Genomic DNA, 17,615 nt, shown 5'->3' with positions numbered 1-17,615 from the left:
GTACTTTGCCATTGTAACCACTCAACTTGTAACTGGATCACCAGTTGCTATGGTTCCCATTGTGTGTCCTTTCTTGTTTGCAATGTCCAATTCAACAGAATTTCTTAAACATGGCTTACTTAATGAATCCTCATGAATAGGGGGTGCTAAAGTAATTCCCCCTTCTATTTTCCAGACCCCCTCTGTCACAAATGTTATCCTGGTGGGATAAAAAGTTAGTCATTGTATTTGCAAAAAATCTCAAAATATTTGGATTCTGTACGAATGTAAAGACAGGTGGTGTTCCTTACACCCTTCAGATCACTTTGTGTGTGCAAGGGCTCTGGAATAGCCACGCCCAGGCCCTGGCCCATATACAGTCCTCTGAAAAGCATTAGGGAGATTGGCCTAATATCACACCCTTTGTACTCCTTACTGGACACTTAGAATCTGGCCCCTGTAGGAAAAGGGAGGCCTCTTAGGGGCACTCCTAATGCCTGACCTGCTACATGGGCACCTGGAGCGAGAGTGTGCAGGAGGGAGATTATTTCACAGCTGCAACACAGTAAAATCTTTAAAAATAATCATATGTGTGTGTGTGTGCATGTGTGTGAAAGAGAGAGAAAGGGAGGGAGATAGAGATAGGGGCAGAGTGTGAGAGAGAGAGAGTAGGTTTTTTCATGTGCATGTAGTATGTAGGTGGCATGTGCATGGGTATATGTGCAAATACATGCTGTGTGGCTTGAGGGCCAATATAGCAGTGCCTGTGTTTGTGATGCAGGGAGGTGGGCTGGTTAAAGGTACTGAACGAGCAGTGCCTTCATTTACAGTGCTGGGACGCAGGGGAGGAAGTGGGCCAATGAATCAGCACCTGTCAATGTGTTCTTACAGTGGAAATGTTGGCATTCTTTGGTAAGTCAATATGTGTGCATTCTTAATGTGGCAATACCAGCATATTTTGGAACAGCCAGTATGAACGTGTCTTCTTATAGTGGGAGTATTGGTAATATTAGGAATGGTTAACATGAGTGTGGTCTTAAAGTGGCACGTCTAGCATATACTATGCATCACCATCGTGAAAATCAATTGGATTATGTTGTTATGAACTGTTGGTGACTACCGACCTATTGGATACTTTATTATGTGACCCTAAAAAACCAACCATGAATTATATGTCTTTTTAGATAAATGCTAGCAAAAAGGTGATATGCTATGGACCCATTATTTAAAATATTTTCTTGGTAGAGACCGCCACACCCAAACTGCCCTTGGAAACTTTGGAATCACTCTTTAGGCCCAGCAACATGTTCCTTATTAAGACATATTTACCCCCCTTCCTGTTTAAAAAGCTCACCAGCCACCACTGTCATTAGACGAGCGAGATTAACTGACTATAAAGGAATGATGGCACTTGAGGTTCATAACTACATTAAGACCAGCAGCAACTCCCATGAGAAGTCTGAGTCTGTGCTGTTGAGGCACTGCATTGTGTCTGGCTGTCATCCAGCACAAAGGACTCCCCAGGATTCTGTTTTCCTATAAAACATCCATTGTAAGCTACACCCAATAGAGCACAGCAGTTGTCTCTCCCCAAACCTCTGCAGGACCTTCTTGAAATCCAACTCGCTGATTTCCATGGTCACTGGGAGGAGGGATAGCTCAGGGGCAACGTGTTTGTCTTGGAAGCAAGACAACGCAGAGCAAGACAGGTTTGAATCCCGATCCCAGTTATAAATGAACAATTATGTAAAGATAAGAGAGCTGGTGCTCGTGGGGGTGGCAGAGATACGGTGCAGGTCATATTGCCAATATGCGCAGTCCTTAGAAGAGACTGGACACAGCGGAAAGAGCTTAAGAAACCCCATTGGCTCAGCAAAGCAAGTCATGCTCAGATTGTTCTTACATGGTCTTTCAAACGTTTGGACTTGGCTATGGGAAACTTTACCAATGGGGAGACATTGGTTCTATAAGAAAGATAAACACTTGATATGAAAGACATTTTAAAAAGATCCCTGGATAGTCTTTAAAATGCTTTTCATTTCTGGCTCCCATTTTAATTCGTACCTCACCATTTATTTATTTATTTTTTGGATTTTTATAATGTGGATTTTATAATTTTTATAAATACCTGAGTTCGGTTTCTAAGCGCTTATGCAGGATTCAAACCGATGTTGCTCTGCGGGATCTTGCTTGCAAGACCAGCACGTTGCCCATGTACTATGGTTCTATGTCTCTTGGTTGCCTGGTAGAGGCTGCTATAAAGAAGGCCACTTTTTGTTCGGCTGCTTTGATTTCAGAGCAGCCTCCCGCCGGGAACCAATAGAAACCATATTAATCCCATCCGGAAGGGGAGGGAGAGGGTAAAGTTCCCAGATCCGCCCCTTACCTGGTGCCCCCTACGCCCCTTTCTGCATCTCCCACCACTGCCTGTCTGAACTGGTGTCACTTTTTCTACCCACCACTAAGTGCCCCGCCTGCCCATTCCCTTCTTGAGTTCCCGCTCTGCTCCCTCCCGGCACCCGCCAGCTTAGCCTGCTTACCAGTCCATGCTGCATAATCCCCTTCACTATGTGTGTGTTCTTCTGATGGCTGCATTTTCTGTGCTCTTTTACGGGTCACAACATCGTCAAGAGGTGTAGTTTAGGTGTTGGGGGCAGGGGAATGAGTACAGTTCCTCCAGGGTCCTACCACCAACCAGTTCTGGATCCTACCTCCCTCCCTCACGTTCAATACACTGTACAAATCAGCCCTTTTATTTGGACATCTGCCGGAATATTTCTTTCTGAACACCTATTTTAGGAATTTACAGTATCAAACTTGGATATCTTTACATAGGTCAACTCTGCTCAATAGCGGTGAAAACTACTCCGGTCGTAGTATAAGTAGTGTAATGATTCCTTTAATTAGGGTACACGTTTCAATACATGCCAAGTTTAGTTTCTGGACTACAGGGGACTTTGACCTTTATTTCTGATGCCGATAGTCGTGAGGTACAGACAAGGTCATTTCTGGTTGGGCAAGATGACCTTTCACTGGGGCTGCAGGTGGATGGCTTTTTGGCCAGCCTGAGAGGTCCACATCCAATTTGACACTAAAAGGGTTGGCCTGCTTGCATCGAGAGAAGTACTCCTAGGATTTTCACACACTTTGTCGCGGCTTGATATCAGACCGCGAAAAAATGTGTCATAACCCTATGATCATTTCACTTGATGCAAGGCATAGACAACTTGAAGCAATTGCAATATCAGAGCGGATCTCTCTTTTACAATATACATTTTGACAGCATTAGCAAATAAAAATATGGAAGTGTGGAATGAATTTGGTGGTGGATGTGTTAGAAAGGGAAGAGTATGAATTCTCCCGCGGAGGCGTCCCGGTCAATTCTTCCACATGGCTATTACCAGAAATCACTGCGTTTTAACTCTAAACTAACCAGTGGGAATGACTTCTGATAAGGATTTTTGTGCCACTCACGATACAACAATAATCTACATGACATGTTGGCTTATTACCCAAAAATATATCTGTTTCATTACACCATCTTCAAAAAAACCGTTGCTTGATTAGAAAAATACAAAATATAAATACATTTCACCAAAATCAGGCTCTAAAAATCATTGTTTCCTATTTTCCATTGTTATCATACCGGTTTGAAAAATATTTAGATTATGCTCAATTGAGAAATACAGCAATTAAATCATATTTATTTCTTCACGTAATTGGATTCAAAATGTTAGTCCGAGGCACAGCATTCGATACTGTCATAACTGAACAATTTTTGATATACGGTCCTCTACGATGTCATCAAATGACTAACATTTTTAAACCAATTATGGGAAGAGCTAAACATGGCCAGTGCACTCATTGAGAAGCATTGGGACCCTTTCTCATGTGCTCAAATTGACAATGCCCATTCAAAGACTTACGAGATCTGTCCAATTGTCTATCGACTTAAGGATTCTCTCTGCAACATTTGCCGCTCCAGATGTTTTAGACTAAGACTCTCATGATCCTTCACAATTGACTGTGCTGGCTAAGGCTAATGGGAGAGGAAGTCAAAAACATATGTAGTGCCAAAGCTTGGAGACCACTGGCCTCCCTCCTTCAAATCCACCATGGTGGACATCCTCACTTTGCAGTCCATGTTGGTGGCAGGGATGTTTGGTGGCAGGGATGTTTAGAATCATGATACGTTGACCGCGAATGTCCAGTCACGTTTTAAGTGCACGCTCACAAGACTCACAGCCACTTCGACTTGTGTCACTTTTTAGGTTATCAGTATGATTGCTCTTTTTGTAACAATCCTTCTGGCGGAAATTGGAAACTGATCAATAGTGAAACATAATGAAACTGATTGGCAGGGCCCAGTGCAATCCTTTAAACTCGCCTGGCTCTTAGAAATACCCTATTCAATGTTTAATTGAATATTTCAAAGATCCTTTCATTCCAGGAAAGAAGTATGTGGGCCAACTAACATGGACTCACTTAATTTGGGGGTTTCAAAGCAGTAGCAATGCTAGCCGTTGCTCACAAAGCGTCCACATGTCGCGCATGCATACATGCCGAAGAATATTTCTATGCCCTCAAGTGTTCGCCTCAATCAGAGTCGCTTTTGTTTGAGGGAAAGCTGTTGATAAATTGCAAACGCTTAAGGGAATGCGGTCTACAAAAGAATCCCCGCGTTCCCTCTGCCCCCCGCCCTAAACGCCATCGGCTTTGTGCACGGATGTCATGTAATCGAATGATAGGTCAATCCATTAAGACTCGATTAAGTCCTCTAGTAGAACAAAGCTAACCTGTGCTATCTCCATAAGCATTTCAATTTTGAGTAGCCCCAATTTTAATTAAATCCCTTTACCTGCTCAGCAGACAAGTCTATTCAGAAGCCAACTGGCGGACTCCTTTATGCCAGCCAGTCCCTTTGATTGTGTTTGGACTGGAGTGTCGGAAAAGGAGTTTCTACGATGGCAGGCAATTACCTTCTTCGCATAATACTCTATGTAGGGCCGTGCAGCTGAGCCCACCTCTATTCTATTATTCCAGCAATGTTTTTGTTACAGATGAAGACAGAAAGTTACACTTTGGAACCCACAAGGCAAACACGGCCATCCTTTGTTTGCTGTCTATCCTATGACACATCTAAGAATATCAAACATCGAAATAAATGCTGGACACCCTTAGGCACATAGGCAACACTACCTGATAGTAACCCACTAAATTTGTTGCACAATGTGAATTGTTCAATTGTTCCCCTAGTGTATTTTGCTCCTTAGCATCCTGGATTCAGTGTTGCCCCACTTTATGAATTGTTTGCCCTATTTGACCTGTTGCCACATGCCTTTTGCCCCATTAGCACTGTATGCATAGTTGGATCTAGTCAAATTTGTTGACCTAGTTGTATTGTTGCCCGCTATGTTTTGCACATGCGCATCCTGGATAGTTTGCCCCCAGTATGAATAGTTGGCCCCAACACTAACACGCTCTTCTTCGTGCCTAAACGATGTCACTTGCACACAGTATTGTACAATCCCTCCCGACAGACATCCACCGACAGACCTCTCTACCTCTAGAGCCAACTTAGAGACCACCTACCTGACCATTGCATCCTAGCACCACGTTCACACAATGATCCTATCTGGATACAAATACCTCTAGCCCACCTTCAAACACACCTGTACACAGTAGCTGTGCCATTCAAACCTACATGCATTAACAGAGCAGCAAAGCCATCTTGTAGTTTCCCTCCCTCCCCATAACCCACCCTTCTATCTGAGATTCACTAGACCACCAGGCAAAGGGCAGCGGTGTGCGGTAGGAATTCCAGTGGCATTACAGAGACCAGACATGTTGTTGGGCAATGTATACCATGGTACACCTTTAAGAACATCTCTTTTTGAAAATAAAGTAAATACTGTGTAAGCGGGTGACACGGATGTGTTCAAGCCATGGTACGCATATAGTAGCAGCTCCCACGCGATTCCTAGCCACAGCACCCTGTTGATCTTGGACCTTTCAACATGGTAAACCATGCACACTGAATTGGGGGTGGCGGGGTGCTACCTTGACCCTTCCAATGCACAATTTAAGGCTGCAGTTGGAGAAATCGCATGGATAGTTCTCCCCAGACATGTTCTGTTCTGAGCAGCAGGTTCGCAATGTATCAATGCTCGCCTTCCCTCATTGGCAAGACCTTGTAAGCATAGTTGCCAGCATAGGTTCATCCAGTCACCTTTCCTGTTGATTAGCTTTTATATCAGATGTGACTTCAGAATGAAGCCATCAACCTCCTGGCCTGTGGGTGCTGGTGCCATCGTGCTACGCCTTCCTTGAATGTACCTCATTGGCTGTGGAGTGGAGGATAACATGGAACAGTCCCTGCATTGCCCATCACAATGTCTACAAACAAGAGTACCTTTCTTCGAGGGAAATTAAGAAAGGTCTATGTGTCCTTGCACCAGCCATTCAGCAACGTCCATCTTTTTTTTATCAATTCTTTAATTCTATTACGGTCACAGGCAAAGCCTCCCCAATTCTAACGCTCCTGGGAATCTTTCTCCAAGGTAGGTTTCCATGTTAGTTCAAAGGGCACTAACAAGTCAGCTGTTATCCAAAGAACAAACTAGCCTCGTGGTCTTTGTCAGGTGGCATGATTTGGCAAGTTTGGTGCATCACACATCTCTTTCAGATAATATTGTGGTTAAGGCGCTACGAAATGCCAGTGCCCTCGCATGGGCCCTTATAAAGCTCCAGTACATTTTAAACAATGATTATATCTGTAAACATGAATTTGTAATTGTATATTTGCAAAGGAAGGAGGTGTAGACATTTACAATATATTTGCAACACTTCTAGGTCATGTTGACTCTCTGGAATCTGACGCAATTGTTGTAGTCAACTTGCTGGCCAGGTCAGAGGGGAAAGTGCGTCACATGTCCAATGCTCAGCAATGATGCTAAACCTGTTCCTTAGAAATGACCTTTTCCTGAACACAGAAAGGGAACCAATCAAAAAGTCCAATTATTGAAACCAAGTCTGCTAAGTTCACACCCTTCAGAAAGCATGTCATAATTAAAGCCAAGTCTGCTAAGATCACATCCATCAGAATCCATGTCATGATTGAAGCCAAGTCTGCTACGTTCACACCCATCAGAATATATGTCATGATTGAAGCCAAGTCTGCTATGTTCACACCCATCAGAATATATGTCATGATTGAAGCCAAGTCTGCTATGTTTACACCCATCAGAATATATGTCATGATTGATGTCAAGTCTGCTACGTTCACACCCATCAGAATACATGTCGTGATTGAAGGCAAGTCTGCTACATTCAAATCCATCAGAATAAATGTTGTGATTGAAACCAAGTCTGCTACATTTACACCCATCAGAATATATGTTATGATTGAAGCCAAGTCTGCTATGTTCACACCCATCAGAATATATGTCATGATTGAAGTCAAGTCTGCTACGTTCACACCCATCAGAATACATGTCATAATTGAAGCCAGGTCTGCTACATTCACATCCATCAGAATACATGTTGTGATTGAAACCAAGTCTGCTACATTCACACCCATCAGAGTACACGTCGTGATTGAAGCCAAGACTGCTACGTTCACATCCATCAGAATATATGTCATGATTGAATCCAGGTCTGCTATGTTCACACCCATCAGAATATATGTCATGATTGATGTCAAGTCTGCTACGTTCACACCCATCAGAATACATGTCGTGATTGAAGGCAAGTCTGCTACATTCAAATCCATCAGAATACATGTTGTGATTGAAACCAAGTTTGCTACATTAACACCCATCAGAATATATGTTATGATTGAAGCCAAGTCTGCTATGTTCACACCCATCAGAATATATGTCATGATTGAAGTCAAGTCTGCTACGTTCACACCCATCAGAATACATGTCGTAATTGAAGCCAGGTCTGCTACATTCACATCCATCAGAATACATGTTGTGATTGAAACCAAGTCTGCTACATTCACACCCATCAGAGTACACGTCGTGATTGAAGCCAAGACTGCTACGTTCACATCCATCAGAATATATAATAATAATTGAAGCCAATTCTGCTATGTTCACACCCATCAGAATAAATGTCATGAGAGAAGTCAAGTCTTGTACATTGTCCCACTGGTGCAGATTGAGTTGCTTCAAGTGGCGTCAAATATAATCGCGCTATCGAAAAAGCACCTTCGGACGTATATGACAAATCGAACAAAGTGCTAAAAACAACCATTGGAATGATGAAATACAGTCACTATTTGAAGATAAAATAGAATATGCAATGTATTCACTAAATAGTCGGACACCATGTGAAAAGGAGCTTGAAACAAATGATAGTGGGGCGATATTAAAGCTAGATTCTAGGTCAAATGTGAAATCTGACTTCGTGATTTAATGACTGCTGAGTTCCTTTAAACAAAATATTTGCAGAAAAAAATATCAATTGGCAGTAAACCAGATGTGGGCTGTGCACCTCAGCAGTGACATATTTATCAAGTCCCACAAAAAGAGAAATGTTTAAGGAGTTGAAGAGGGTGAGGGAATAAAGCAGCACCCGCCATCTGGCTGCAACCAACTCACCACATTTTGCGGTGGGACATTTCACCACATTTTACTGAATTGGGTCGGGGTGGGTGAAGGGGCTAATGTTAACAGAAGATAGGGGGTGTCTGTAACATTTGGTTCTGAAGATGCTTTGAACTACAACGCCCATCTGCCCCACCCTGCATAGTGAATGGTGAGGGATCATGGCAGTTGTAGTCCAAAACATTTGGGAACCAAAAGGGTCAAGATCCCTTTGGTAGGGAAAATTTTGCAGGGGTGTAACCAGGTTCTGGAAGGCTTCCCCGCCATAAAATAAAAACAACATGATAAAATGAGATAAAAACGTCCCAATTGGCCGGTTGCAGGTGCACCAACACATTGATTGCCTTCATTGCCGAATAGAAGCAAACATCTGGCCTTCTAGCTCATCAATGTAAAGAGCGATGTGTTATGAATCAAAGTTGGTCCTGTGCATCCTAAGAGGGCAGAACCACATCTGCACCTCCCCATCAGTGACTCAGTTGTACACGACTCTCACCAGAGTTGGAGAACCTTTAGTCTAGTAACCAGTCACTGGTCCTAAGAGGAATCAGAAATTCCAACTCATCTTTACAATGTAAAGTTTCATACAGAAGGAGAGACTACATATGATTTACTTGAGTTAACACCCCTTGCAGCCCTTCCACTCCTCCCCCCCAGTGACTTCTCTAAAGAAGCCGAAGACGCAGAGGCACTGGAGATGAAATCCTACTGCAGCGATGTCCGTTCAAACACTGGTCTCATTGTTTGATCTTTGTTTGGTACTCGGGAATATTTTGATGTTGTCTCTGTCTGGGCACCTCTTTGACTTTTGGAGAAATGTCTTCATTTTGTTTTTCGGAAGCAGTTGATGCTGACGGGCAACCTTCTCTGGCATGTGGTAGATTGTGCAGTTTTCTTACGGGTTCGACGCAGTAACCATGAAAGCTGTTATCCAACCTCCTACTGGAAATACATGGGAGGGAGCCAGCATCATGGAGTCGCTGCTTAGAGCAGGAGGCTGCTGCCCTTGCGTATTCGCCTGTTCCCTCTGTTGAATATATCTGCCTTGGGTCTTGCCCCAGGTCCTGTGGGTCTCATGTTGAACAGTGATCAGAGCAGAGTTACCTCTGTTTACGGGTTCAAGCCTGTCCCTCTGAGCCGGGCCTTTCTTTCCACCACTGCTGCTCCTGCTGCTTATCGCTCAGCTGTCTTTGGAGCATCTAAAGTATTATTAAAGGAAGCATGTATGGACTGCTGCCTCTCAAGTACTATTCCTTCTACCTGTGCTTGCACGGTAGGTGTCAGGCACATCTTTGATGAGGGCATTGAGGTTGTCCCATGACATTACATTGTATCTGGCCCGTAAAGCCATGGCGTTAGCCACTCGAAAGCTGCATGCAGCCGTGCCCGCCATATTCCTTCCCACTACATAGATGCTCTCACTATCAAGCTCTGGTGGAGGTTCAGAAATCGAGGGGGGGAGGCGGCAGACATTCTGTTCCTGGTAATTGTCATGACAGGTTGATCTGGGGCCGGCCAATATGAATATATATGGCCTCATTCCAAGTTGGGCGGTAAGAGATACCGGGCACCGGTAAGGAGACTGGTGCCGGTAATCCCTTACCGCCGTACTACGAGCTCCCTTAGCGGGTCCCTCCTTTAACGCCTGGTCTGACCTGGTGTTGTGGACGGGACTCGTTAAGGGACCAGTGCGCAAATAACAGGCTTGACATACGCCAGCCCGTTATTTGCGCTCTCCCCATTCCCATTGAGCCCTATTGGGGTTCAATGGGAATGGGGAATGGCATTTTCAGTGGGGATTTACCGGTCCTGCAAAGGTCGGACTACACCAGTAAGTCCCCATTGAACTAGACCGGTGCCGGACCTGTTATTGGTGGCAGTCATGGCGCAAATAGCACCATGACTACCACCAACCTCGGAATGAGGCCCACAGTGTCTCTAAAAGGGCTGGGTCGAAATAGTTGTTCAATTCTAACTTCAGCTGCTGTTCTAGAGGCTGTCTTCAAAAGGGGAGGCACAATACATGTTTGACGGATTGCTTCAAAGGAAGACAATGTGACACTGTCTTGTGTGTTTTAGCGTGTCTTCTATACAGTCTATGCTCTAATTTATCTCACATTTTGATAGCAAACCTTGCAGCTGTTCTTTTGTAGCAAGGATGTATATGCAAAGTGGTCCTCAGTGGAGGACGTAGTGAGTGGTGCTTCTGTGTGCACTGGTGAATCATCCATTGTGTATTCCCCTGGATCATCCATGTCTTCTTCAGCAAGAGGTCACCTTCCCTGCTCTTCCTCTTCCACCCCAACATCCTCTTATAGCCCTTCTGTTTCTTGGATGGTGTAGACTGTAGTGTAATTAAGGGCTGACTAGGTGTCCTTACCTTCTGCTGTCTTTCCTTCCAGAACTCTGCCATGGTATTTGGAAGGCCCTTTTGTCCCAGACAGCCTTGCTGGGTGGGGCGGGAAACCCTGTATGAATATTGGAGGCATCCTCTTCCCCCTCTTGTTACTTTTGGGGGATACTTTCTGTTCCTTCTATTCTTCATCTGAAAAGACCTCCAAGAGGCTCTTTTTGTTGGAGTGTTTTGGCCCAGAGTCTGGCTTAACTCTGTATAGGAAGTGTCCTGTTGATGCTCTTTAGGTGTGCATGGAGTTGCTTCGGGGCCTGGCATATATATGGCATGTGAAGACATTGACTTCATGGGAGATCTGTCCTTTCTGTCGTGTGCCACTTCTGAGGTGTTTTTAGAGAACTTAGGAAATGGTGCGGTGGAGTGAGCAGAGTGCTCTTTATGTCTTCGACCCTGAGTCAACTCAATCGGTGTCGAAAACATTTAGTGCTGACCCTGTTCCTTTGTCATAACAAGGGAAATGTGTTGTCTTTGGGCATCAGCATTGAGATGCGTGTTCGTTTTGCATTCTGTGGTCGCCAGAAGATGTCTTCTGAGGCCGGTGAACAGCTGACCCTTTGGAACTGAGGACCTCCAGCAATGGCTTCAGTCTCTCTTTTGGAGGCTCACTGTTCCCCCGACTCCATGACCTTGATGACCTCTTTGGAGTTCGAGGCTTCAGTGTGCTCTGCACCGGCCTGCCTCTCATAGACTACCAATACCTTCACTCAACAGTCTTTGAGGGTTTTCGTCTTGAACCACCTATACGCTGAGAAAGTGACCATGGCGAGGTCCCTTGAAAGGCAATGTTTACACACAGTATATGTGTCCTTCCAAAGCAACTTTATGTTCCGTTTGGGGCAGCACTTAGAGTATTCTCCATGAGTAAAGAGGAAGACAGGGAAAGCTTCGAATGTGTGCCACTGTGTAACAGCATTCTCGATGGCCCTGGGAACATTAAAGGACCGACTGCCACTCTCCATACTGTGTGAGCCTGGTGTCACCAATTGAAGTTTTTGATGATCCGCATTTGTGTCATGTGTCAGTTGTTGTTTGAGGATAGGTATCACCGACTGAAGTTTTTGATGATCTGCATTGGTGTGATGTGTCAGTTGTAGACTGAGGATAGCTGTCACTGGTCTGAAGTTTTTGATGATCTGCATTGGTGTGATGTGTAAGCTGTTGCTTGAGGAGAGGTGTCACTGGTCTGAAGTTTTTGATGATCCGCATTGGTGTGATGTGTCAGTTGTTGGTTGAGGATAGGTGTCACTGGTCTGAAGTTTTTGATGATCTGCATTGGTGTGATGTGTCAGTTGTTGATTGAGGATAGGTGTCACTGGTCTGAAGTTTTTGATGATCTGCATTGGCGTGATGTGTCAGTTGTTGGTTGAGGATAGGTGTCACTGGTCTGAAGTGTTTGATGATCCGCATTTGTGTGATGTGTCAGTTGGTTATTGAGGATAGGTGTCCCTGGTTTGAAGTTTTTGATGATCCACATTGGTGTGATGTGTCAGTTGGTGATTGAGGAGAGGTGTCACGATTGAAGTTTCACCGATTGAAGTTTTTGATGATCCTAATTGGTGTGATGTGTCAGTTGTTGATTGAGGATAGGTGTCACTGGTCTGACGTTTTTGATGATCTGCATTCATGTGATGTGACAGTTGGTGATTGAGGATAGGTGTCCCTGGTTTGAAGTTTTTGATGATCCGCATTGGTGTGATGTGTCAGTTGTTTTTGATGATAGGTGTCACTGGTCTGAAGTTTTTGATGATCTGCATTGGTGGCATGTGTCAGTTGGTGATTGGGGATAGGTGTCACTGCTCTGAAGTATTTGATGATCTGCATCGGTGGGATGTGTCAGTTGTTGATTGAGGAGAGGTGTCACTGGTCTGAAGTTTTTGATGACCCGCATTGGTGTCATGTGTCAGTTGGTGATTGATTATAGGTGTCACTGGTCTGAAGTTTTTGATGATCCGCATTGGTGTGATGTGTCAGTTGTTGATTGAGGAGAGGTGTCACTGGTATGAAGTTTTTGATGATCCACATTGGCGTGATGTGTCAGTTGTTGGAAAAGGATAGGTGTCACTGGTCTGATGTTTTTGATGATCCGCATTGGTGTGATGTGTCAGTTGTTGATTGAGGAGAGGTGTCACTGGTATGAAGTTTTTGATGATCCGCATTGGCGTGATGTGTCAGTTGTTGGTTGAGGATAGGTGTCACTGGTCTGAAGTGTTTGATGATCCGCATTGGTGTGATGTGTCAGTTGTTGATTGAGGATAGGTGTCACTGGTCTGAGGTTTTTGATAATCTGCATTGGTGTGATGTGTCAGCTGTTGGTTGAGGATAGGTGTCACTGGTCTGAAGTATTTGATGATCCGCGCTGGTGTGATGTGTCAGTTGTTGGTTGAGGATAGGTGTCCCTGGACTGAAGTGTTTGATGATCCGCATTGGTGTGATGTGTCAGTTGTTGGTTGAGGATGGGTGTCACTGGTCTGAGGTTTTTGATGATCTGCATTGGTGTGATGTGTCAGCTGTTGGTTGAGGATAGGTGTCACTGGTCTGAAGTATTTGATGATCCACATTTTTGTCATTTGTCAGTTGGTGATTGAGGATAGGTGTCACTTGTCTGAAGTTTTTGATGATCCACATTGGTGTGATGTGTCAGTTGCTGATTGAGGATAGGTGTCACTGGTCTGAAGTTTTTGATGATCCGCATTGGAGTGATGTGTCAGTTGTTGGTAAAGGATAGGTGTCACTGGTCTGAAGATTTTGATGATCCACATTGGTGTGATGTGTCAGTTGTTGATTGAGGATAGGTGTCACTGGTCTGATGTTTTTGATGATCCACATTGGTGTGATGTGTCAGTTGTTGATTGAGGAGAGGTGTCACTGGTATGAAGTTTTTGATGATCCGCATTGGTGTGATGTGTCAGTTGTTGGTTGAGGATGGGTGTCACTGGTCTGAAGTGTTTGATGATCCGCATTGGTGTGATGCGTCAGTTGTTCATTGAAGATAGGTGTCACTGGTCTGAGGTTTTTGATGATCCGCGTTGGCGTGATGTGTCAGTTGTTGGTTGAGGATGGTTGTCACTGGTCTGAAGTGTTTGATGATCCACATTGGTGTGATGTGTCAGTTGTTGATTGAGGATAGGTGTCACTGGTCTGAAGTGTTTGATGATCTGCATTGGTGTGATGTGTCAGTTGTTCATTGAAGATAGGTGTCACTGGTCTGAAGTTTTTGATGATCCGCGTTGGCGTGATGTGGCAGTTGTTGGTTGAGGATGGGTGTCATTGGTCTGAAGTGTTTGATGATCCTAATTGGTGTGATGTGTCAGTTGTTGATTGAAGATAGGTGTCACTGGTCTGACGTTTTTGATGATCTGCATTCGTGTGATGTGTCAGTTGGTGATTGAGTATAGGTGTCACTGGTCTGACGTTTTTGATGATTCACATTGGTGTGATGTGTCAGTTGTTTTTGATGATAGGTGTCACTGGTCTGAAGTTTTTGATGATCTGCATTGGTGTGATGTGTCAGTGTTTTATTGAGAATAGGTGTCACTGATCTGAAGTTTTTGATGATCTACATTGGTGTGATGTGTCAGTTGGTGATTGGGGATAGGTGTCACTGCTCTGAAGTATTTGATGATCTGCATTGGTGTGATATGTCAGTTGGTGATTGAGGATAGGTGTCACTGGTCTGAAGTTTTTGATGATCCGCATTGGTGTGATGTGTCAGTTGTTGGTTGAGGATAGGTGTCACTGGTCTGAAGTTTTTGATGATCTGCATTGGTGTGATGTGTCAGTTGTTTATTGAGGATAGGTGTCGCTGGTCTGAAGTTTTTGATGATCCACATTGGTGTCATGTGTCAGTTGGTGATTGATGATAGGTGTCACTGGTTTGAAGTTTTTGATGATCCGCATTGGTGTGATGTGTCAGTTGTTGGTTGAGGATAGGGGTCACTGGTCTGAAGTGTTTGATGATCCGCATTGGTGTGATGCGTCAGTTGTTCATTGAGGATAGGTGTCACTGGTCTGAGGTTTTTGATGATCCGCGTTGGCGTGATGTGTCAGTTGTTGGTTGAGGATAGGTGTCACTGGTCTGAAGTGTTTGATGATCCGCATTGGTGTGATGTGTCAGTTGGTGATTGAGGATAGGTGTCACTTGTCTGAGGTTTTGATGATCCGCATTGGTGTGATGTGTCAGTTGTTGATTGAGGATAGGTGTCACTGGTCTGAGGTTTTTGATGATCTGCATTGGTGTGATGTGTCAGCTGTTGGTTGAGGATAGGTGTTACTGGTCTGAAGTATTTGATGATCCGCATTGGCGTGATGTGTCAGTTCTTTGTTGAGGATAGGTGTCACTGGTCTGAAGTGTTTGATGATCTGCATTGGTGTGATGTGTCAGTTGGTGATTGAGGATAGGTGTCACTGGTCTGAAGTTTTTGATGATCTGCATTGGTGTGATGTGTCAGTTGTTGGTTGAGGATAGGTGTCACTGGTCTGAGTTGTTTGATGTTCTGCATTGGTGTGATGTGTCAGCTGTTGGTTGAGGATCGGTGTCACTGGTCTGAAGTATTTGATGATCCGCATTTTTGTCATTTGTCAGTTGGTGATTGAGGATAGGTGTCACTGGTCTGAAGTTTTTGATGATCCGCATTGGTGTGATGTGTCAGTTGTCGATTGAGGATAGGTGTCACTGGTCTGAGGTTTTTGATGATCCGCATTGGCATGATGTGTCAGTTGTTGTTTGAGGATGGGTGTCACTGGTCTGAAGTATTTGATGATCCACGTTGGTGTGATGTGTCAGTTGTTGGTTGAGGATAGGTGTCACTGGTCTGAAGTTTTTGATGATCTGCATTGGTGTGATGTGTCAGTTGTTGGTTGAGGATGGGTGTCACTGGTCTGATGTTTTTGATGATCCGCATTGGTGTGATGTGTGAGTTGTTGGTTGAGGATAGGTGTCACTGGACTGAAGTGTTTGATGATCCGCATTGGTGTGATGTGTCAGTTGGTGATTGAGGATAGGTGTCACTGGTCTGAAGTTTTTGATGATCTGCATTGGTGTGATGTGTCAGTTGTTGGTTGAGGATGGGTGTCACTGGTCTGAGGTTTTTGATGATCTGCATTGGTGTGATGTGTCAGCTGTTGGTTGAGAATAGGTGTCACTGGTCTGAAGTATTTGATGATCCGCATTTTTGTCATTTGTCAGTTGGTGATTGAGGATAGGTGTCACTGGTCTGAAGTTTTTGATGATCCACATTGGTTTGATGTGTCAGTTGTTGATTGAGGATAGGTGTCACTGGTCTGAAGTTTTTGATGATCCGCATTTGCGTGATGTGTCAGTTGTTGATTGAGGAGAGGTGTCACTGGTATGAAGTTTTTTATGATCCACATTGGTGTCATGTGTCAGTTGGTGATTGAGGATAGGTGTCACTGGTATGAAGATTTTGATGATCCGCATTGGCGTGATGTGTCAGTTGTTGGTTGAGGATAGGTGTCACTGGTCTGAAGTGTTTGATGATCTGTATTGGTGTGATGCGTCAGTTGTTGGTTGAGGATGGGTGTCACTGGTCTGAAGTGTTTGATGATCCGCATTGGTGTGATGTGTCAGTTGTTGGTTGAGGATGGGTGTCACTGGTCTGAAGTGTTTGATGATCCGCATTGGTGTGATGTGTCAGTTGTTGGTTGAGGATGGGTGTCACTGGTCTGAAGTGTTTGATGATCCACATTGGTGTGATATGTCAGTTGTTGGTTGAGGATGGGTGTCACTGGTCTGAAGTGTTTGATGATCCACATTGGCGTCATGTGTCAGTTGGTGATTGAGGATAGGTGTCACTGGTCTGAAGTTTTTGATGATCTGCATTGGTGTGATGTGTCAGCTGTTGATTGAGGAGAGGTGTCACTGGTATGAAGTTTTTGATTATCTGCATTGGTGTGATGTGTCAGCTGTTGTTTGAGGATAGGTGTCACTGGTCTGAAGTATTTGATGATCCGCATTTTTGTCATTTGTCAGTTGGTGATTGAGGATAGGTGTCACTGGTCTGAAGTTTTTGATGATCCGCATTGGTGTGATGTGTCAGCTTTTGATTGAGGATAGGTGTCAATGGTCTGAAGTGTTTGATGATCCGCATTGGTGTGATGTGTCAGTTGGTGATTGGGGATAGGTGTCACTGGTCTGAAGTTTTTGATGATCCGCGTTGGCGTGATGTGTCAGTTGTTGATTGAGGATAGGTGTCACTGGTCTGAAGTTTTTGATGATCCGCATTGGTGTGATGTGTCAGTTGTCGATTGAGGATAGGTGTCACTGGTCTGAGGTTTTTGATGATCCGCATTGGCGTGATGTGTCAGTTGTTGGTTGAGGATGGGTGTCACTGGTCTGAAGTATTTGATGATCCACGTTGGTGTGATGTGTCAGTTGTTGGTTGAGGATAGGTGTCACTGGTCTGAAGTTTTTGATGATCAGCATTGGTGTGATGTGTCAGTTGTGTGTTGAGGATGGGTGTCACTGGTCTGATGTTTTTGATGATCCGCATTGGTGTGATGTGTGAGTTGTTGGTTGAGGATAGGTGTCACTGGACTGAAGTGTTTGATGATCCGCATTGGTGTGATGTGTCAGTTGGTGATTGAGGATAGGT

At 44.3% G+C, this 17,615-nt stretch overlaps 1 protein-coding gene across 1 annotated transcript in view; it reads right to left on the bottom strand.

The window, feature by feature from the left end:
- LOC138471690 (steroidogenic factor 1-like) overlaps positions 1–17,615 on the bottom strand; it is a 421,412-nt gene that overhangs the window by 6,711 nt on the left and 397,086 nt on the right. The gene's annotated exons all lie outside the window — the stretch shown is intronic.

This window comes from Ambystoma mexicanum, chromosome 8, assembly GCF_040938575.1.
Source record: "Ambystoma mexicanum isolate Mex_15411 chromosome 8, UKY_AmexF1_1, whole genome shotgun sequence".
Lineage (NCBI taxonomy): Eukaryota > Metazoa > Chordata > Amphibia > Caudata > Ambystomatidae > Ambystoma > Ambystoma mexicanum.
This window is presented reverse-complemented; position numbering and strand designations above follow the sequence as displayed.